General features: G+C 42.9%; 1 protein-coding gene and 1 pseudogene across 1 annotated transcript in view; one reads left to right on the top strand and one right to left on the bottom strand.

Annotated features, from left to right (window-relative positions):
- Positions 1 to 17: 17 nt before the first annotated feature.
- The window catches only part of FBXO42 (F-box protein 42), a 113,222-nt gene continuing 89,862 nt past the window's right edge, over positions 18 to 23,377 (top strand). Inside the window, exon 1 of the mRNA XM_043445891.1 lies at positions 18 to 621. The gene's annotated coding sequence lies outside the window, so the exon portion shown is untranslated. The remainder of the gene's footprint in view (positions 622 to 23,377) is intronic.
- Positions 721 to 23,356, bottom strand: LOC122426733 (annotated as a pseudogene).

Below are 23,377 nucleotides of genomic sequence, written 5' to 3'. Positions count from 1 at the left end.
GCGCATGTGCAAGACGGGAACCCGTGTTTCCAGGATGACCACCGAACCAAGAATCTTCAGTCTAGGGAACCCAAACAATAGAAGTGGTTGCCATCGGACCCCTTAACCAGGTGAAGCAAGAAGTCCTTCAGTAAGAAAAATCCGACTTCGGTCTGCCGTAGTACCTTGTTAACCATATATGGACTGCTTTGAAAACTAGCCAATCAGCTTGTGCCAAGTTTGAATTTTCCCTAACTCCTTCAATTTTGCCCCAAACCGCGGCGCGGAGAGACAGGTTTCAGCCCAGTTTCCTGTCTCCTTGCTGGTCGACCTCGCAACAAGCTCTTTCTTTTCTCGAAAGCTGATGCCATAGTATTTGCTTCTATGCGCCCCAGGCAGTGAGCCCTTACTCCACAAGAATTTTTGGCGATCGCAAACGGACTAAGGCCGTGTGGTCTTCTGGCTGAGGCCCTGTATCCCCGGGCTGGGTGTAGGTCCTCGCCACCGACCCTGAGTGGACACCTAGACGCGATTTGTCTAGAGGCTCGGCTGTCGGGTTGCTGCTTCCAGCCGCAGAGGCGCTCCAGGCTCCTCCGCGCTCCTTTCACTTTTGGGGAAAGAAACAGCTCCTGGATCTTTTGGGTGAGTAACCTCGTAAAAACGCGCTTGTGCCCAAATTGTCTATTAACAGCATCAGAATTATGGGTTAGCGTCCCACTCTAAGGGAGACTGTATAAAAGGTTACAGCGCCTGCGGAGAACGGAGATTCAGTTCCCGGTCTTGGAACTAAGATCCCAGGAGCCGGCCAAAAAAATGAAAACGCTTACAGTCGCTGAGGTACTCAAAAGTTCGGATTAGAGTCCCAGGCCCTTGACTTTCTTTGTCAGTGTCTGATTGTTTCATTTGTTAGGAATTGGCTAGTACGGTTAAGTTGGATGGTCACAGAAAAACTTTATTGAATCTCTATTCTGCCATTTTGCTGTGGTCATCCTGAAGGAAAAAACACTTCTAAAATGGGGAATGGTAACAGCGTACCTGACAACACTCCCTTGAAAAGTGTTCTTCAAGATTGGTCAAGGGTTAGCTCTAAGCCGATGAAAAAGAAGAAAATGCTTTACTTGTGTAACACTGTCTGGCCCAAATATCAGCTGGAGTCAGGGGAAAAATGGCCCCAGAATGGGTCTTTGAACTATAATACTATTTTACAATTAGACTCGTTTTGTAAGAGACAGAAAAAATGGGAAGAAATCCAGTATTTACAATCATTTATGACTTTATGTAAGAGGAGAAATTGGTATAAGGAAATTAATGAGAACACGATCACGATGGGTCAGAGGGAAGACTCTCAGAAAAAGTCTCTTTTACCTGAGTCAAAGTCAAATGATGGTCTAGTCCCTTCATCGCCACCTGTTGCAGTAGCCCTACGGTCTGCCCCTCCCTTAGCGCCTCCCTCCGTAGCCCGTCCCTCAGCGCCTCCCTCCGTAGCCCGTCCCTCAGCGCCTCCCTCGGCAGCCCCTCCCTCAGCGCCTCCTTCAGTAGCCGGTCCCTCAGCGCCTCCCTCGGCAGCCCCTCCCTCAGCGCCTCCTTCAGTAGCCAGTCCCTCAGCGCCTCCCTCGGCAGCCCGTCCCTCAGCGCCTCCTTCAGTAGCCCGTCCCTCAGCGCCTCCCTCCGTAGCCCCTCCCTCGGCAGCCCCTCCCTCAGCGCCTCCCTCGGCAGCCCGTCCCTCAGCGCCTCCCTCGGCAGCCCCTCCCTCAGCGCCTCCCTCCGTAGCCCCTCCCTCAGCGCCTCCTTCAGTAGCCCGTCCCTCAGCGCCTCCCTCCGTAGCCCCTCCCTCAGCGCCTCCCTCGGCAGCCCCTCCCTCGCCACCTCTTGCGCTAACCCCTTCATCCACACCTCTGGTGGTTCCCTCGACTTATGAAGCGGGCCTTCCTGCAGGCAGTGCCAAGGTGTCGCCCAGTCTTCCTCGGGCTGCTGGTCTGGCTTTGTACTCGCCCTTAGCAGATGGTCACGAAGGCATGGACTCCCTTCTCTGTCCCCTTCAGGGTACCCAGTTTGGCCCAGGGAACACTCTGCCTCAGGCAAAGCCATTTCTGTTAAGGCAGGTCCCAGCTGGCTTAGATGACCAAGGCCAATCCAGAGCATGTGAGGTGATGCATCACGGTTTATCAGTAATAGATTTATTTAATTATAAAGCTAAAATGCCATCTTATCAGGATGATCCCAGGAAGATGGAGCGTCTCTTTACAGGCATTTTTGCAGTTTCTCATCCTAACTGGGCTGCCATACAGGTCCTCATGAATACCCTCCTCAGTCCAGAGGAACGCAGCATGGTATTAGAGAAGGCCCGACAGGAAGCTGAAAGGCTCCGTGAGATACACCCAAAGAGTCCAATCAGAACTTCAGCAGAGCAGGCTCTTCCTGGAGCTGAGCCAGGATGGGATCCTAGTGATCCAGGAGATCAAGCAAGGCTGGATCATTATAAAGATTGTTTAATGATTGGACTGCAAAAGGGGGCAAACAACTTCAAGAGGGTCCAGAATGTAAGGGAAGGGCAGGAGGAGGACCCATACACCTTTCTTGAAAGGCTTCATGAGGCTTTCCGAAAATATACTGATATTGATCCAGAACACCCAAATAACATGGGACTGGTCAATTTAACCTTTATTAGTCAGAGTGCCCCAGATATAAGAAGAAAACTACAGCAACTGGAAGAGGGACCATGGTTGCCAACGTCTCAGTTGCTTGAGATTGCTCTTGAAGTGTTCAGAGGCCGACTCAAAATTCGAGAAAAGCAGGAGCAATGCATCTTGAGGAAGGCTGCTCTGCTTAGCTGTAACCAGTCAAGACCCAGCAGGACATCTGCAAGAAAGAACAAACGGCCACTGGTAAGACTCCAGGGGCCTCCAAAACCCAACCGAAAAGGTCATCCATTTGTTGGGCCACAACAATGTGCCTTTTGTAAACAGGAGGGCCACTGGAAACGGGAGTGTCCCAAAAACAGATGGGGCCCCCTCTCCCCCAAGACAATGTCCATCACTGGTGTATCTGGGGAAGTTGCTCAGAAACCTTTTCTACAGCGGCTTGAATGTCACATAGAGAAAACATCTATAAAGTACAGCTTTATGTGTGAGCCTGAATGTCATAGTCCCTCATCAGGGCAAGAGGTACTAACAAATTTAAATGACCAAGTGGGTTTCTTAGCAGAAAAAGTAGACACCAGAGTACTCCCAGGTCAAGAATTCACCCTCCAAGCTGCACCATTACAATTGGGAGACAAGACTCCATCAGATGTCCCTGAAGAAATTTTACAAAAGATAAGAGCAGATGTTTGGGCTGATGGGACACCAGGAAGAGCCAAGACAGCTGACCCAGTAGTAGTAAAACTCCGTCCAGGTGCCCATTTTCCAAAGTTAAAGCAGCCTCCTTTGAAAAGGGATGCAAAGGAAGATATAAAGCCTCTGATAAACACCTTTCTTAAATACCAATTAATTCGACCATGTCAATCCCCATATAACACTCCTATCCAGCCAGTACAAAAACTTGAGACTGGAGAGTATCTTTTTGTGCAGAATTTGAGAGCTATCAACCAAATTGTAGAGGATATACATTCAGTGATGCCAAATTCTTATACTTTGCTTACAGATTTATCTGGAGACTTTTGCTGGTTTACAGTTCTGAACTTAAAAGATGCCTTTTATTGTATACCCCTCAGTCCTGAGTCCCAGAAACTGTTTGCATTCGAGTGGGATGATCCAGAGACAAACATAAAGCAGCAGTATTGCTGGACGGTACTTCCACGAGGATTTAAAAATGCCACCACCATCTTTGTGGAGGCCTTTTTGAAGGACTTAAAGGATCTCCAATTAAATGAAGGAATCTTACTCCAATATGTGGGTAATATACTAATTGCTAGTAAAACTAAGGAAGCTTCAGACCAAAATACAGTCCTCACTTTAAACTTTTTGGCAGACCGGGGATATAAAGTCTCCAAAGAAAAGGCACAAATTTCTCAACCAACTGTAAAGTATCTAGGAGTTGAGTTGTCAAAAGGACAGAGAAATCTGTTGCCAGATCGAAGGGAAGCAATAGCTGGGGTGAACGTACCCACTACCAGAAAGCAACTGAAAAGATTCTTAGGAAAGGCTGAGTTTTATCGTATTTGGATTCCTAACTTTGGACTCATAGTCAAACCTCTATACGAGGCTCTCAAAAGAAGTGTCAATGAGCCATTAAACTGTACTGCTGAATGCCTTGAGTCATTTCATACCATCAAGGAGAAAATTTCAACAGCCCCAGCCCTTGGTCTCCCGAACAATAGAAAGCCATTTGACCTTTTTGTGCATGAAAGACAGGGCGTGAGTCTTGGAGTGCTAACTCAAAATTTAGATACTGCCAGAAGGCCAGTAGCTTACCTTTCCAAACAATTGGATATTGTTAGTCAAGGATGGCCAGTTTGCTTCCGGGCTGTGGCTGCAACCTGTGACCTTTTACAACAAGCTGAAAAATTCACTAAGGGCAGTCCTACTACTGTGCACACTCCTCACCGTGTGCAACCTTTACTTGAACAAATGGGCAGATATTTGCGTACTTCAAAGAGGCTAAGAAAATATCAAGCCATACTATTTGACAACCCAAATGTAACATTACAGGAGGTATCTGCTTTAAACCCAGGCACTCTGCTCCCCAGTGCAACAGAAGAACCTGTTCACGATTGTATACAAATAATTGAAAGAATAGTATCCTAGACCTGACCTGACTGATCAGTTTTCAGAAATGGATCTAGAGAGAGATGGTGAACGGGGATTTTATGTTGACTTTTGAGACTTATATGATGAAGAGTAACAAATGAAGAAGGCTGGATATATAAAGAACAGGAACTAGTGCTTAGACTGCAGCATTTAATGGGAAGAATTATACTCAACTACGTCAAGGAACCCATTATAGGAAGCATATAACCTATCATTGGCTATAAAAGTTTATTTTAGTTCATAAATGCAAAGGACCATTCAAAAGGTAATACAGAACTGCCTGATTTGCACCAGAAACAACCCTAAAACTGGGCCACCTCCAACAGAACCAGGAGATGATTGGCAAATAGACTTTACTGTTATGCCAAGAGCTGTGGGACATTATAGATATTTGCTAGTATTTGTGGACACCTTCACAGAATGAACTAAAGCTTCTCCACGCCAGAGAGAGAGCTTCCTAGGTAAAAAGCCCTTACTGAAAGAAACTAGCCCTCGTTTTGGGTTGCCTCTTTCAATTCAAGGTGACAGCAGAGGCGATTTCATAGCCGGGGTAACTCAAGGGGTCTCCAGGGTCCTTGGGCTACAATAGAAGTTACATGCTTGATGGAGCCCTCAAAGTTTGTCAGGAAGCCAACTTCACTTGAGATGAGGTCTTAACAGTTGCCCTTTTGAAGGTAAGAGTGGCCCCTAGAAGCAAGGGCCACTTGAGCTCTTATGAACTGTTATATGGGAGACCCTTCCTTAAGACTAAGTATTATTGCTGTCTTGAAAGTGATCACATTGTAAAAGGATTAGATGGTATAAAATGTGTATGATTTCTTGGTGCTGTCTTATTCTCTAGTCGATTAATGTTTCCCACAGACATTCCTTTGCAATGCAGAAGCCCAGGGAATTGGGTCCTCCTGAAACTGGGAAAAATTACTTCCTTGAAGATCAACTGCAGCCCAAGTGGGATAGACCCCATGAAGTTCTTCTGTTTACACATTCTTCAGTAGAGCTAAAAAGAGTTAAACCTTGGGTATACCACTCCTGAGTAAAAACAGTACCCATTTCTAACCAGCAGCTCCCTGTCCCCTTTATAGTTCTCAAACAGGGCACACTCTTTATGGACAGGAGAAAGTAAGAGTACCAGCCTTCTTAATACTGGTGTGGCCTGGAAACCCATTACTGATTTCTTGACCCCTGATTACACTTGTGAACCCTTAACTGACCTTAAGTTACTTTTCAGATAGAAACAGGACAGCTAAGACTCCATCTGGCCGGGAAGAGAAGATGAGGACATCTTCAAAGTAGACAGCTTCTGCCCAGAAGTCTGATCCAGGCCTATATAAATAAATATTCAATCCCTAAAAATGTTTAAAATAACATGGTTTCAGTTCAGTTCAGTCGCTCAGTCATGTCTGACTCTTTGTGACCCCACAAACCACAGCACGCCAGGCCTCCCTGTCCATCACCAACTGCCGGAGTCCACCCAAACCCATGTCCATTGAGTTGGTGATTCCATTCCAGCATCTCATCCTCTAACGTCCCCTTCTCCTCCCGCCTCAATTTTTCCCAGCATCAGGGTCTTTTCCAATGAGTCAGCTCTTCACATCAGGTGGCCAAAGTATTGGAGTTTCAGCTTCAACATCAATCCTTCCAATGAACACCCAGGACTGATCTCCTTTAGGATGGACTGGTTGGATCTCCTTGCAGTCCAAGGGACTCTCAAGAGTCTTCTCCAACACCACAGTTCAAAAGCATCAATGCTTCAGCGCTCAGCTTTCTTTATAGTCCAATTCTCACATCCATACGTGACCACTGGAAAAACCATAGCCTTGACTGTCCGGATCTTTGTTGACAAAGTGATGTCTCTGCTTTTTAATATGCTGTCTAGGTTGGTCATTACTTTCCTTCCAAGGAGTAAGTGTCTTTTAATTTCATGGCTGCAATCACCATCTGCAGTGATTTTGGAAGCCAAAAAAAATAAAGTCAGCCACTGTTTCCACTGTTTTCCCATCTATTTGCCATGAAGTGATGGGACCAGATGCCATGATCTCAGTTTTCTGAATGTTGAGCTTTAAGCCAACTTTTTCACTCTCTTCTTTCACTTTCATCAAGAGGCTTTTTAGTTCTTCTTCACTTTCTACCATAAGGGTGGTGTCATCTGCATATTGATATATTATTGATATATCTTCCAGCAATCTTGATTGCAGCTTGTGCTTCCTCCGGCCCAGCGTTTCTCATGATGTACTCTGCATATAAGTTAAATAAGCAGGGTGACAATATACAGCCTTGACATACTCCTTTTCCTATTTGGAACCTGTCCATGTCCACTTCTAACTGTTGCTTCCTGACCTGTATACAGGTTTCTCAAAGGCAGGTCAGGTGGTCTGGTATTCCCATCTCTTTCAGAATTTTCCACAGTTTATTGTGATCCTTACAGTCAAAGGCTTTGGCATAGTCAATAAAGCAGAAGTAGATGTTTTTCTGGAATTTTCTTGCTTTTTTGATGATCCAGCAGATGTTGGTAATTTGATCTCTGGTTCCTCTGCCTTTTCTAAAACCAGCTTGAACATCTGGAAGTTCACGGGTCACGAATTTCTAAGCCTGGCTTGGAGAATTTTGAGCGTTACTTTACTAGCGTGTGAGATGAGTGCAATTGTGTGGTAGTTTGAGCATTCTTTGGCATTGCCTTTCTTTGGGATTGGAATGAAAACTGACCTTTTCCGGTCCTGTGTCCACTGCTGAGTTTTCCAAATTTGCTGGCATATTGAGTGTAGCACTTTCACAACATCATCTTTCAGGATTTGAAATAGCTCAACTGGAATTCCATCACCTCCACTAGCTTTGTTCATAGTGATGCTTCCTAAGGCCCACTTGACTTCGCATTCCAGGATGTCTGGCTCTAGGTGAGTGTGAGTGATCACACCATCGTGATTATCTGGGTCGTGAAGATCTTTTTTGTATAGTTCTGTGTATTCTTGCCCCCTCTTCTTAATATCTTCTGCTTCTGTTAGGTCCATACCATTTCTGTCCTTTATTGAACCCATCTTTGCATGAACTGTTCCCTTGGTATCTCTAATTTTCTTGAAGAGATCTCTAGTCTTTCCCATTTTATTGTTTTCCTCTATTTTTTTTGCATTAATCACTGAGAAAGGCTTCTTATCTCTCCTTGCTAGTCTTTGGAACTCTGCATTCAAATGGGTATATCTTTCCTTTTCTCCTTTGCTTTCCACTTCTCTTCTTTTCATAGCTATTTGTAAGGCCTCCTCAGATAGCCATTTTGCTTTTTTGCATATCTTTGTCTTGATTTCATGGACTCCTAAAGAATAAGGTTTGTTTTTGGAGGAATTTTTGCATATCTTTTTCTTGGTTTCATGGACTCCTAAAGAATAAGGTTTGTTTTTGGAGGACTGTTAAAATTAGGAGTCATAGTTCTGTGTATTATAGGGTTAATCTTTTTACTCACCAAATTTTTTACTTCTTATCTGTCTCATATATTTAAAAAGGCCTCCCCCACTCACATGATGATTGCCTGAGACTTAAGAATTCAAAGCAGGACTTGTGAATGTTTACAATCAAGTGCAAAAACAATATCATTCCTCTTATAATAATCTATGCTGCTACTTAGAAGAAGCAGCTACGTAAGAAAAATATGGTCTTATTGAGTGAAGAAACTTCAAAAAAATGTAAATGAGATATGAGCTTTTAGATAAACTCTATTAAGAATAATTATGCTTTAGGAATGTCTGTCTGAAATAGTCCGTCCAAATTGGGGTAACTTGAATTTCTAAGGGTTGTGCTAAACTAAATGATGGGAGTTCACTGAATACTAGCTCATTTCCAAATAAAGTAAGATTTTGAAACATTTATTATTGAATGTTAGTTTCCTCTTACAGAGAAACTAAAGAAATTTGGGACTGTTAATGAATAAAATTAAGCTGGTACAAAAACTTGAATTTGACTTTTCTCTTTGTTAAAAGAACACAATTTCTTCAGATGTTGAACTGCATTTGACAATAGATTTAAGTTTATTTACCTCTTAAATGGTCTGTTCTATATTTGCCTTGAAATCCTATATTGTTAGCTTTGGCTGAGTGAATAGCTGTTGTTTTCACAGTGACCTGTAGTCCCATCTGACTGAATGCTCTAAACCTTTCTGTTAATTGTTGACAAAACTTCCTAAATCATTCTGATAAAGCACTTTTGGCTTCTAGTTAACTCTGAGATGCTTCAGAGGGTCCCTGAAACATCCCAAAGGGAGATATTACACTATTTGGGTTCAACTTCCATGTTGAATTACATGGGAAGTATTGTCAAGTGAGTAATAAGTCTCGGGTTATAGTGCATGGTAAATGTTACTAATACAGATATCCTAGAAACAATTGATATATAAATTCTGATATATTCAGGTAAAATGTTGCCATAATTCTAATTACTATCTTAAAGTGTTGTCACAGCACTAACCAAGTTTCTTGTGAAAGTGCTTCCTCTTCAAGAAGATTTATAGAAATGACTTTTTGATAAATACAAGTTTCTGAACTGGGTAAGAAATTAAAGGATTCTAGTGGGAAACCTGATGACTATACAAAGGTTAACAAAAGGACAGAATGAACTGGCAAATATGCTTATAACTTTTATGTTTCTGTCTGAAAAATTACTGGTTTGAATCTGTGTTTTCCAGATCTTAGGAAACCTTCCCCTCAAACTAATCATGACTTAACAGTAATTTGGTAAAATGATATTTAATAAATTGAAACATTTACCTTTTCTCTCTATCTGACCCCTCCAGAGATTGGAAACTCAGGGTTTCAGTAACTTTACTAGATAAATTAGGAAGGTTATCTCACTAATAGGTACAGAAATCTCAGTTTTGGAGACCCTGAGAAAGGGAGGAATTCACTTAGATCTGTTAGGTAAAATCTGTGATAAGCCTTTGGGATGACTTTTCTAGCCCTGAAAGTTTTTATTTTAAAGTTCAGTTTGAGACTCCATAAAAGTTTCAGCAAAGCAAAAAAAAAAAGTCTATGATCAATTATGGTTATATAAATAGGTCAAGTTTACTGAGACTAGACGTATTTTGTAAACAAGTCTTAATTTGGTTATATTTGGTAAAAATGAGGGTGATTTTAGGGAGAAAAGGATGTTTCAATGAATGTTAAATCCCAGTTTGTTAATGGAAGTCTGTATCTACTAAGACTCATTTCCTGAATAGATCTTCAATAATCTATCTTTGGATAAAGATCAGATGCCTCGTGACCTGCAACCAAGACTGGAAAAAGGCATAATTTAAAGAACTGTCTCCAACCTGGCTGGAAGGACCTTTTATCAGCTACTCGTAACTGGCTCATGCACAGTGAAATTGAAGGAAAATTGACTCTTGGACTAACTCCCACTTCCAAAGGCCCCTACACTGGACTGGTCTATAAAGAGGACTGCTGACCTCAAACTCACCTTAAAACAATGCTCAAACAGAGGAAACTACACTATGCTAGGATGAGAAGAAAACGACATCAGAAGTAGACAGCTTGCCCAAGATGCCAGACCTGATTCGTAGGATCATTTATAACGTTTTCTTGATTTCTTGGACCTTTGCACATCAATCAAATGTTTTCTATCATAGACATGATTCTATGCTAGTTTAAAACTCAATCCAATTGTTGGGTTGTGGCCTAGTACTTCTGGGTTACCTTGGTGGAGTTCTCCTCTCCAGGGCTCCGATTGGATAGACCCTAGGAAGTTTATTTTAGAAGACGGTTCAGTCCTGTTCTGTCTATTCATGATATTACTAGATGGGATCCTCTCACTTGGTCGGTTAATAATACCTGCTCTGACCCTGGCCCATAGATTTAAGTGTTTTCTTAGGGTCGTTTAAACTCAGTAACAAACTAAGTCTCAATCAAAAAAAAATGTGACCTCTTGTCTACTAAAAGGAAAATTCCCACAGTTATGGGATGGATCTATATGGTTAACTCCAGGCTATGGTTGTTTAAGTTTAAAAGCTCCTTATGTTGGGAACAATTAAATCATACTAAGAATGATCAACTTAGTATTATAAAACTAGGCTGAGTACTTTGTGAAATATGCCTATTATTACCCTTGGAGAGAATGATTGATATGAAACTCAATGGATTTGTGGTAGTAATTTATAGCCTTGGCATCTAACTCAAGGTTATATACATAATAAATTAGAGGTAAAGGATTTATAACAGACCTCCAGGGACAGAGGAGCCTGGTGGGCTGCTGTCTATGGGGTTAGCGCACAAAGTCAGACATGACTGAAGCAACTTAGCAGCAGCAGCATACAAGTTGAGACAGGATATGAGGAGACAAATGCCTGGCTGGAATGGATTAAATATTATGTGCGCACTTGAAATAAGAGCAACTGTTAGGCTTATGCAACATGTAGGCCGGAATCTCAATGGTACCATTCCCACTCAGATGGACCTCAGATGCTATGGGCATAGAATGCATGATATTCCTCTCTCAGGACAATATGGCCTGGGGTAAGAAATCCTACAGGACCTTGTCACTAATGTTCGTGACTGAAGGGTCCTGGGCAAAACCCCCGAGGACGGTCAAACCCCCATTCCATGATGTAAACTATACCTCATGCCTCTCTAGGTGGGGGGGACAGTTAGCATTCTTGGGGAATGTGTCCTGGTGCAGTGAAGGCCAGTCCTTTGAGGGAATGAATAACCATTCTGCATTAACTATGGCCAGGGAAGACATCTGGTGTTGTGAAGGACCATTGCTTGAGACTCTACCGGCCAGTTGGAGTGGAATTTGCACCCTAGTTCAATTGGCTATCCTTTTCACCCTGGCATTTAGACACTCAGATCCATCTCTTAAGCAGACTAACCATAGAGCCAAAAGGAACACTCTTGCCCCAGGTGGGTCATTTGAGATATATATATATATATATTCTATTGGGGTCCCTAGAGGTATTCCTAATGAATCCAAGGCTAGAAACCAAATAGCAGCAGGGTTCGAGTCAGAATTATTCTGGTGGTCCACCATTAATAAAAATGTTGATTGGATAAACTATATTTACTATAAATAACAGAGGTTTGTTAACTATACCAGAGATGCTCTAAGGGGAATAGCAAAACAGTTGGATGCTACCAGCAAAATGGCATGGGGAAAATTGACTGGCCTTAGACATGATTCTGGGCTTCTCTTGTGGCTCAGCTGGTAAAGAATCCGTCTGCAATGCAGGAGATCTGGGTTCGATCCTTGGGTTGGGAAGATGCCCTGGAGAAGGGAAAGGCTACCCACTCTGGTATTCTGGCCTAGAGAATTCCATGGACTGTATAGTCCATGGGGTCTCAAAGAGTCAGACACGATTGAATGAGTTTCACTTTCACTTTCAGACATGATTCTGGCAGAAGAGGGAGGAGTATGTGTTATGGTAGGGTGTCAATGTTGCACTTTCATACCCAACAACACGGCCCCTGATGGCCCAATAACAAGGGCCTTGCAAGGTCTGACCACCTTGGCTAATGAGTTGGCTGAAAACTCAGGGATAGATGACCCATTGTCTAGTTTGATGGAACAATAGTTTGGGAGATGGAGAGGCATCATGACCTCTGTCTTGACTACCCTTATTATCACACTTGAAATACTCACCCCAGTAGGGTGGTGCATCATTTCTTGTGTCAGGAGCCTAATACAAAGATTAATAGAAACAGCTCTCACCAAGCAGTCCCCTGCAACCTATCATAACAACCTTCTATTCCTGGAGGAATCTGAACATGACAGTCATTTGATGCTAAGTTTGAAGAAAAGAATAATCGACCATCATAAAAAGGGGGTGGGAATTGGAAGAAAAATATGGTCTTTTCTACCAAAGAAGAAAGATTGAAGAAATGGGTTCATATTAACTTTTTTTAGAATAGTTAAATAGAAAGGTAGGTAGATAGATAGATAGATAGATGTGTGTGTGTGTGTGTGTGTGTGTGTGTGTATATGTATCCGGCTTGTGAATAAGATTCCTAAGATGGTGACTCGCCAGTCTTTTGTTCTCTTACCTTCCTGGTTTCTCTTCCTCATAAGAACAATTTGGCAGGCTAACTTTGTGGGCTTTACCCTGGACACGTGCAAAGAACTAAAGGGCTGGAGAAAATATTTAATATAAATCTTCCACTCAGAAGCTTACAAGTATCACGCATGACCCTCAACGACCAATAAAAACTTAGGCGACGTTCGGGGAAGATTGTGACTCTGTGCTCCTCAGCCTGTGAGGAACCAGGGGAGGGAACCTGCGTTTTAGGGATAAAAACCGAGAGCACTTCCCGTGCAGTGCGCTTGCTCCCACATCTCTGTCTGTAGTGCGCCCTTCTGCAGAAGTAAAGACTGCCTTGCAAGCCACTTTTGATCGTCTGTCTTATTTCTGTGACACTGAGAGCATTTCCAACAGCTAGAGCAGGTGTTGCCCTGTTTCCCTTAAGATTGAGGAATGTACAAAGAAAAGGGAGGGGGGGAACCGAAACAGCACATAAAACATTGACCTGTTTACCCTGGTTTGCCTCCTTCAGTAGGTTGTTGATTAATCAAGCCTTGAGTTATTTTACAGAGACAGCACTGCACATGTGAAAGATGGGAACCCATGTCTCCAGGATGACCCCAGGACCTAAAATCTTCAGTTTACAGGACTCATAAAATAGAAATGTTGCCACTGGAGCCTTTCACCAGCAAGAAGTTCTTCAATAAGAAAAATCCAGTTTCCGGCTGTCCAAGTAGCTTGTTTCCAATCAAATTTCTGACTTTCAAGGCTAGCCAATACGACTGTGCCAAGTTTGAAATTCCCCTAATCCCTTACATTTCACCCTGAACACTGGTTGGGGAGACAGATTTGAGCCCTGCCTCCTGTTGATTCACCTCCCAATAAAAGTCTTTCTTTTTTTAAAAGCTGGTGCCATACTATTGGCTTCTGTGTGTGTCAGACAGTGAGCCTTTGCTTGGTGACAAAAGGATAAAAAATATCCACTGATGCATACAACATTTTATTATTTCTATCTGATAGAGTGAAAATGATTACAGTATTTCCTCCTCATAAAGCAGTATTCCAAGCATCTATTAACACTATATCCTCTCCCGTGAGGTGAAAACAGTTGTTTTATCAACATTAGTTGATAGAATTGCACCTGAGCTGGATGACCAGAATACTGATGTTCTCCTGAGTCTTAAAACAGATATTTACATTAACAACACCTTAGAAACTCACTTTATGTGTCTTCCTAAAGTGTTGTTTATCTGTTTGTTTTTGGACACTTCTAACTTTAACATGCTGTGTGATCTTTGGAAGGTACTTAGGGTTTCTGTGTCTCAATTGCCCCAAGTTAAGAAAGGATAATAATAGCTCCTTCAAAGGTAGACTGTAAAGATTAAATGAGTTACTGTGCTGAAAAACTTGGGAAAATGCTTAACCTACAGTAAAAGTTTTGAGGATTAGCTGTTAGCATTATGGCAGTGTCTTGCCAGCCTTAAGTTAGTGGTGCTCACTTGTGTTCAGCTCTTTGTGATCCATGGACTGTAGCGCATGAGGCTGTCTATCCATGGAATGCTCCAGGCAAGAATACTGGAGTGGCTTGCCATTTCCTCCTCTGGGAGATCTTCTGACCCACAGATTGAACCCATGTCTCCTATGTCTCCAGCATTACAGGCGGACTCTTTACCCATTGAGCCACTGGGGAAGCCCCTGCCTGCCTTAAGATTTATAATTCTCACTTCTCTAATCCTTTTTTTTTTTTTTTTGCCAAAACATGAAAGCAGGAGAAAAGGCAAACAACTTGTGTTTTTATTCTCACTGACATGTTCCAGTAGGCCTCTCAGTATTAAAAACATATCATTTAGTAGTGTTGCTTTTGGTTGCTATAATCAAGTTATCTGACTTAGAATACACTTCTTAGAATAGGTTTCTTCTCATATTTTTTAGCATGCCATTTAATCTTTCTAAAGTGAGTTTCCTGTTGAGAAATGTTGCCATTTGTATGCCTAATGATTATTATAAATTGCAGTCATGAGTTAACTGTTACTAGTCTTACTTAGAAGTTAAAGTAACATGCTTACTAACTTTCTGGTTTCATGACTTCCTGTGTCTGGAATTTCAGTCCTCTCTTGGTCTGTCCTCAGTCCATTATTTTTACCAAGATGTCTCTGGTGTAAGTCACTCACAGTTGGTGACTCCCAAAGTTCATTTCCAACCCTGAACTGACCTAATGTTTCCAATTCATATAGCTAGGTTTCTTATTGGCACTTCACATATATATTTCACAGCAGTTCAAATACTCTACTCTAAAATACTACTAATATCATTAAAGTCTTGATCAACTTCAAAGATCAAAGATTTTGTTTTGTTCACTCTCTGGAACTATAAACACATCCTCCTGTGAACTCATTCTTTAAAAACAAAAAAGATTAATTTACTCCTTTTTGGCTGTGCTGGGTCTTCATTGCTGCATGGGCTTTAGGGCTACTATATTGTTGCGATGTGTGGACTTCTCGTTGCAGTGGCTTTTGTTGCAGAGCATAGGCTATCAATGTGTGGGCTCGGTAATTTCAGCTCCTGGGCTCCATAGCACAGATTTCAGTTCAGCTGTGGTACACAGGCTTAGCTGCCCTGCAGCATGTGGAGTCTTCCCTGACTAGGGACTGACCCATGGACCCTGCACTGGCAGCTGGATTCTTAACCACTGAGCCACAAGGGAAGCCCTGAACCATTCTTTTAAGTAAAGTATTCTAACTGAGCCTTGGCAGCAACATGGTCGATGAGACCATCAATCAGGCATCACCTGAGTCTCACTTTTTGAGGTGTGATTCAGTTCAGTTCAGTTGCTCAGTCATGTCCGACTCTTTGCAACCCCATGAACCATAGCATGCCAGGCCTCCCTGTCCATCACCAACTCCCGGAATCCACCCAAAACGATGTCCATTGAGTCTGTGATGCCATCCAACCATCTCATCCTCTCGTCCCCTTCTCCTGCCCTCAATCTTTCCCAGCATCAGGGTCTTTTCCAATGAGTCAGCTCTTTGCATCAGGCGGCCAAAGTGTTGCAGTTTCAGCTTCAATATCAGTCCTTCCAATGAATATTCAGGGTTGATTTCCTTTAGGATGGACTGGTTGGATCTCCTTGCAGTCCAAAGGACTCTCAAGAGTCTTCTCCAACACCACAGTTCAAAAGCATCAATTCATCGCACTCAGCTTTTTTATAGTTCAACTCTCACATCCATACATGACCACTGGAAAAACCATAGCCTTGACTAGATGGACCTTTGTTGACAAAGTAATGTCTCTGCTTTTTAATATGCTGTCTAGGTTGGTCATTACTTTCCTTCCAAGGAGTAAGTGTCTTTTAATTTCATGGCTGCAATCACCATCTGCAGTGATTTTGGAGGCCAAAAAAATAAAGTCAGCCACTGTTTCCACTGTTTCCCCATCTATTTGCCATGAAGTGATGGGACCAGATACCATGATCTTAGTTTTCTGAATGTTGAGCTTTAAGCCAACGTTTTCACTCTGCTCTTTCCCCTTCATCAAAAGGCTCTTTAGTTCTTCTTCACTTTCTGCCATAAGTGTGGTATCATCTGCATATCTGAGGTTACTGATATTTCTCCCAGCAATCTTGATTGCAGCTTGTGCTTCCTCCGGCCCAGCGTTTCTCATGATGTACTCTGAGGTGTGATTAGTTTTTCCTAGTTGCAAAGTCAGTTAAGGCTTTGTAAGTTACAGCATGTTACCAGCAGAGGGAGATAGTTTCTTAAAACTGTGTTTCATTTGGCAAGGAGTTTTAACAAAGGAGTTTGTTGAGCATTCCTGACTGAATCTTCCAGGAGACCAGAAAGAAATCTTGGGGATCATTTGAGGATGCTGCAAAGGAAACAGCTTTTGTTCCACCAAATGGGTAATCAAGAGGCCAGGCCTAATTAATCATGTAGGCCTGTGATCTTGGGCAAGTCCCTTCCTCATCTCTAAAATGAAGGGACGGAATCAAGTGAAGTCTAAAATTCAGGAAATGGGGGACTTCCTTGGTGGTCCATTGGTTAAAACTCTATGCTTCTGATGCAGGGGGTGTTGGTTCAATCCTTGGTGGGGGAACTAAGATCCAGCATGCTGTGTGGCATGGCCAAAAATGAATAAATTGAGGAAGTGTTGGCAGTTTCTTCCACCAGGGGGAAAGCCCCAAAAGTTGATGACGTAGCATAAACAGGCACAGGCAGAGATCCTAAAGCATGAGCGTCTCTTTCTTATGAAATATGTTCGTTATACCATGTTTTCGGGTTAGTGATTTGCACTCAGAACTTAGGTACCTCTGATCTACGACATGAAACAATCTGGCACGTGATAGAAATATAAGAGTAAAGCCCATAGTGAGAACATTTTCCATCTGATTTCCAAGCTGAGGCCATGTAGGCAGTTAAGAAAATGGCTACTTCTTTTTTTTTTTTTAATGGCCACTTCTTGTTGTTCAGTTGCTCATTCCTGTCCGAGTCTTTGGGACTCCATGGACTGTAGCATGCGTGGCTTCCCTGTCCTTCACTATCTCCAGTTTGCTCAAACTCATGTTCATTGAGTCAACGATACCACCCAACCAACTCACCCTCTGTTGCTGCCTTCTCTTGCCCTCAATCTTTTCCAGCATCAGGGTCTTTTCCAGTGACTCGGCTCTTCACATCAGGTGGCCAAAGTATTGGAGCTTCAGCTTCAGGATCAGTCCTTCCAATGAGTATTCAGGGTTGATCTTTAGGATTGACTGGTTGGATCTCCTTGCAGTCCAAGGGACTCTCAAGAGTCTTCTCCAGCACCACAGTTCAAATGCATCAATTTTTTGGTGCTCAGCTTTCTTTATATTCAACTCTCACATCCATACATGACTACTGGAAAAACCATAGCTTTGACTAGACAGATCTTTGTTGGTAAAGTGATGTCTCTGCTTTTTAATATGCTGTCTAGGTTGGTCATAGCTTTTCTTCCAAGGAGCAAGCGTCTTTTAATTTCAAGGCTGCCCTTTAGTTCCTCTTCACTTTCTGCTATTAGGGTGGTGTCATCTGTATAGCTGAGGTTGTTGATATTTCTCCTGGTAATTTTGATTCTGGTTTGAGCTTCATTTAGCCCGGCATTTCTCATGATGTACTCTGTATATAAGTTAAATAAACAGGGTGACAAGATACAGCCTTGACATACTCCTTTCCCAATTTTTCAACAGTTCCAACTGTTGCTTTTGACCTGCATACAAGTTTCTCTGGAGGCAGGTAAGGTGGTCTGGTATTCCCATCTCTTTCAGAATTTTGCAGTTTGTTGTGCTCCATACAGTCAGAAACTTAAGCATAGTCAATGGAGCAGAAGTTAATGTTTTTCTGGAATTCCCTTGCTTTTTCTATGAACCCCCTGTGCTGTGCTGTGCTTAGTCACTCAGTCATATCTGACTGTTTGCGACCCCATGGACAGCAGCCCACCAGGCTCCTCTGTACCTGGCAATTCTCCAGGCAAGAATACTGGAGTGGGTAGCCATGCCCTCCTCCAGGGCATCTTCTCAACTCAGGGATCGAACTCAAGTCTCCCACATTGTAGGTAAATTATTTTTAATTTCTGAGCCACCAGGGAAGACCAAGAATACTGGAGTGGGTAGCCTATTCCTTCACCAGGGGATCTTCCCAACTCAGGAATCAAACTGAAGTCTCCTGCATTGCAGGTGGATTCTTTACCAGCTGAGCTACCAGGAAAGCCCATGAACCCCCTATCAGTATTAAAAATGTACATGTCTGTTAACCCAACAATTGCATTTTTAAGAAGATTTTCTTTATGTGGACCATTTTATAAATTCTACAGAATTTGTTACAATATTGTTTGTGTTTTATGTTTTGGTCTTTTGGTCAGGAGGTCTGTAGGATCCTGACCAGGGACAGAACCCACACCCCCTTGCATTGGAAGGTGAAGTTTTAACCACTGGACTGCCCCAGTCCTTCCCCAGGGAAGTCCCCCAGCAATTGCACTTCTAGGAAATTTCCCTACAGATACATTTACTCACATGCAGATAAATGTATAAGGATATTCATTGCTGTTTGTTTATAATCACAGAAGACTGGAAACCAATTGCATATCACTAGAGGATTTGTTTAAAAATATATGGACCAGCCATGCAAAGGAATAGAATGAATTACTAACAAAACTTAGGTGGTTCTAAATAAACTGACTTTAAAAGATTTCGAAGAACTATAGTTATTAGAAAAACAACAAAGCAAGGTACAGAGCAGTGTGTATAGTTTGCTACTTTTTGTAGGTTTTTAAATTTATATGTGTATTTGTGTATGCATCTCTAGAAAGATATAAGAAACTTGTAATGGTGGTCACCTTTGTGGAGAGGCAAAGTTTACCAGGTAGGTGGGAGACTGTAGGATGGTCTTCATTTTTATTATATGTCCTTTTGTACCCTTTGAAATTTGTTTTATGTGCATATATTATTTATTCTAAGTAAATACATAAGAAATTAATTTCAGTAATTGATTGTTGTGATGGCCTCTGGATGATACTAGAGGGATCAGATCATAGCCACTCCTCTCATCCTAGCTTCTTATTTTGTCCCCTCATCTCCAGTCATGTCCCAGTCTGTCTTCACAGTGCAGAGAGATTGTTCTAAAACACCATTTCATCACGTATCCTCCCTACCCCCAAATCTCCATGACCTAGGAGGTAATATCCAGTTTTTCTCCTGATATTCCAGGCCATATATTAACTGACCTTAATCGTATCTTCCTCTTGTTTGTCAGAAGCAAACTGTACAGAGTTCAGTAGCAAAGTCTTTGAAGAGAGGCCACCTGGGTTCAAACACACTGTGACCTTAGGTTAAGCCACTTAATCCCAATGTGCTTCAGGTTCATCATCTGCAACATAAGCTCAACAAAGACACTTACTTAGCAGTGTTTAGAAGCTGTACAACATAGAAGAGTTAGTTGCTTGTCCAACTCTTTGCAACCCATGGACTGGAGTTCACCAGGCTCCTCTGTCCATGGGATTCTCCAGGCAAGAATACTGGAGCAGGTTGCCATTTCCTTCTCCAGGAGATCTTCCTGACCAAGGGACAGAACCCAGGTCTCCTGCATTTCAGGCAGACTCTACTGTCTGAGCCTTCAGGGAAGCTAAAGTAGCAGTGTTTGGTACATAATAAAAGTATACATTATACATTGACTGTCATTGCTATAATAATAATACTTTGGGGCTTATCATCCATGATAATTTTTATTGGCCTTTTTACACAGTATTTTCTGTCTCTCCCAGTAAACTGTGGGGCCTCCATGAGGGCAAGGACTTTGTTGTTTTATTTAAAAGTATATTACTTGACTTTTTTTAAAAAGTACATTACTATGGCTTGGCACATAGTTCTTGTTCAGTCACTAAGCCATGTCCCAACATTTTTGTGACTCCATGGACTGTAGTCTGCTAGGCTCCTCTGGCAATGAAATTTTCCAGGCAAGAATATTGGAGTGGGTTGCCATAGGTACTCACTAATATTTGAATGCCTTGTTTTCAGATTCCCAGTTCATTTATTCATTCAACAAATACTTAATAAGTCTCTAATGTGTGCCAGTCTCTATTTGGTGATAAAGCAGTGTACAAAAAGTCCCTGCTATCTCTGAGCTAGGAGATTCAAGGTGGAGTGGTTCTGCCTTTGAACGTGTTCTATCATGATCTAGCAGTTCCAAACCCAATTGGCCATCAGAATCCCTGGGGAGCTTTAGAAGAAGTCTGAGGCAGTGTCTACAGTGGGCTCTGTAACCTACAGATTTTTACACAAGATTTTTTATCATCATTAAAAGTGTGAATTTTAAAGATTCTTGGGTGCATGGCCCACATCTGTTGGCTCATTCAACTTTATTATCTATCTCATCCCCAGTAGCTTTTCCAGAATTACTTCTCTATGAAAGGAAACTCCATGTGTTTTCCCAATTCAAACTTGAACTTCTTCAGCATTTTTACTTTATTATTTATTCATTTATATTAAAAATTTTAATTGAAATATAGTTGATTCACAATGTTAGTTTCAGGTGTACAGCAAAGTGATTAAATTACGTGACCCAGGATCAAACCCTGGTGTCCTGCATTGGCAGGCGGATTCTTTACCATTGATCCACCATGGACGCTCCAGTTGTATGTGTGTGTGTGCATGTGTGTATATATATATGCATTTTTACTTTTCTAACAAAGACATCATGAGTGGATAAACAGACTGATAAACCTTTTAGGTCTTTTCCAATGCTGTCTGAAATCAACTTATTAACCACTTCTATCTAGTCATTTGTCTGCATCTCTTGGGTCATGATTTCCATCATCTTCTTTTGGGTTTGGCAGACCTGTTGATGCTGAGTATAAGAGTTCTTCTGAACCTGATTGTTGCATTTTCTTTTCTTTTCTTTTTTTTTTAGTAAAGCCAAGGGAAAACAGACAAGCAAATAACCACCAGTAATCTTGACATCAACATGAGCTTCAATCATAGTCTGCCATTTTTGACCATGGAGCATGTTTTGTCACAGATATCATTGCCATGGAAATTAGGCAGTTTTTGCCCTGAACATCCTCAGTAATTAGCTTGAAGTTTTAAAACGCCACTTCATCATTCTGCACATCAGCAAGGCTCACTTCAAAAACAACAACCCTAGAGGCCATCAGATGGGATTTGGGTACCCAGAGTTTTTATGACTAGTGTTTTTCCCATATTTCTTATATTGAACATAGGTGATGCTTTCACATTATACCAATCTTTCTTAGGAAACAGACCAACCACTTGCTTCTTGGTTACCTTTTTGCTGTCTTTCATAAGGTGCTTGTTGCTGACCTCCAGAGAGCCAGAAGGTAGAACCTGCATTTTTAAAAGGAAGCACTTACAAGCTGGTCCAGTGTTTCTAAACTGAGCTCTATGGAGTATTTGGGGGTGGGGAATTGTTCACACATTCTATGACAATTTTTAAGCTTGAGATTCTAAAAATCTTATTTATTTGACACGTGGGGGTCTTCACTGCTGCAAAGGCTTTTCTCCAGTGGTGGGCGGGGCTTCTCATCACAGCCTCTTGCCTTCTTGCAGAGCTCCGGCTCTACAGCACTCAGGCTTCAGCAGTCGTGGCACCTGGGCTCAGTATCCGTGGCTCCCCGGCCCTAGAGTACAAGCTCAGTAGTTGTGGTGCACAGGCCTAACTGTCTCGAGGCAGGTAGAATCTTTCTGGACCAGGGATCAAACCTGTGTCTCCTGCATTGGCAGATGTATTCTTTACCACCGAGCCAACCAGGAAGCCAAGCTTGGGATTTTTAATGATATGATTTTAATATTTATTTTTAAATATAACTACCAAGTTTCTCTTTTGCAGTGACATTTCCTAACTGAAAGGCTTTTTTTCCCCCCTAAGATTTACTTACTGGCTGTGGAGGGTCTTCCTTGCTTTGCGCAGGCTATCTCTACTTGCGGCGGACAGGGGCTGTTCTTCCTTGGTGCACGGGCTTCTCTGGTGGAGCACCTGTTCTAGGGCCCACTGGCTCAGTAACTGCCATGCAGAGGCTTAGTTGCCCCCGGGGAAAGTGGGATCTTCCAGCATGAGCGATTGAACTGGTGTCCCTGCATTGCAAGGCAGATTTCTAACGACTGGACCACCATAAAACTCCATGAGGGTTTAACCAGAGGTCTTTGCATTATTCAAGTGTGTAGCACAGATCAAGTGCTTTTCAGAGTGAGCTTGACCCAAATCTGTTCAATATTGTCTTGCCTTCCCAACTTGAGAGCAGACTTGGTTCTGACCTAGCCCCATGTCCTGTGCGATGTCCCAGAATGTCCACTTTATCCCAGGGTGGTGGGCTGGCAGTTCAAAGTTGCTTCATTGTTAGCTGCCTGGGGTGAAGACTGAAGTCCTTGGGCTCTGTATCTCTGGCGTTTCCTTAGACCACATGCTGTACAGATACTTCAAGAAGGTTCGCATCTACACACCAGATTGCTCCCTTGGAAGGGTGACTTTGCTGGAACCCATCTCATGGCAATAATGATGATGGAAAGCACAAAGAGCTTGGGAACCAGTTACGCCTAAATTCAAATCCTACCTCCGCACCCCAACTACCCTGCAGTGTGGCTTTGGGAAAATGACACATTCTGTACCTCAGTTTCCTCACCTGAAAAATGGAGTCAGTAACAAGTCACACAGTAGTTGTTACACAGTTACGGGAGGCTTCGCTTGCATAACCAAGGCACTGAGTTTCTCTCCATCAGTTGGCATCAAGAGCACTTGTGCTCATCGGGCCCTGAGGAGTACAAGTGAATTAATTCCTGGTCTGACACTATCACAGTCTCAAGCCGTTGGTAAACCTGCTCGGTTGACCCAAACAGTGCAGAGGAGGGTGAGAGCGGTTCTGTGGCCGTGTGTTGGCACCGGAGGAAGGCCAGGCGCGGAAGCGCGGCGCTTCCTCACTCCAGCCTGGCTCCCCAAGCGGCGTTCCGACCTTGGAGAACCTCCCGGGGTCTGCAGGGAGGTGCGGGGCAGTGGCGGCGGGCTGGGGCGGCGCGCGGCGGCACGCACCTTCCCACCTGGCACCGCCCACAGGCCGCTCCGCGCGGGCCCGCCGCGCTGACAAGTGCGCGCCCGTCCTCTGCGCCGGCCCGTGGCGCATGCGCGCTCTGCGCTGTCTTCTCTCAGCC

This window comes from Cervus canadensis, chromosome 24, assembly GCF_019320065.1.
Source record: "Cervus canadensis isolate Bull #8, Minnesota chromosome 24, ASM1932006v1, whole genome shotgun sequence".
NCBI lineage: Eukaryota > Metazoa > Chordata > Mammalia > Artiodactyla > Cervidae > Cervus > Cervus canadensis.
This window is presented reverse-complemented; position numbering and strand designations above follow the sequence as displayed.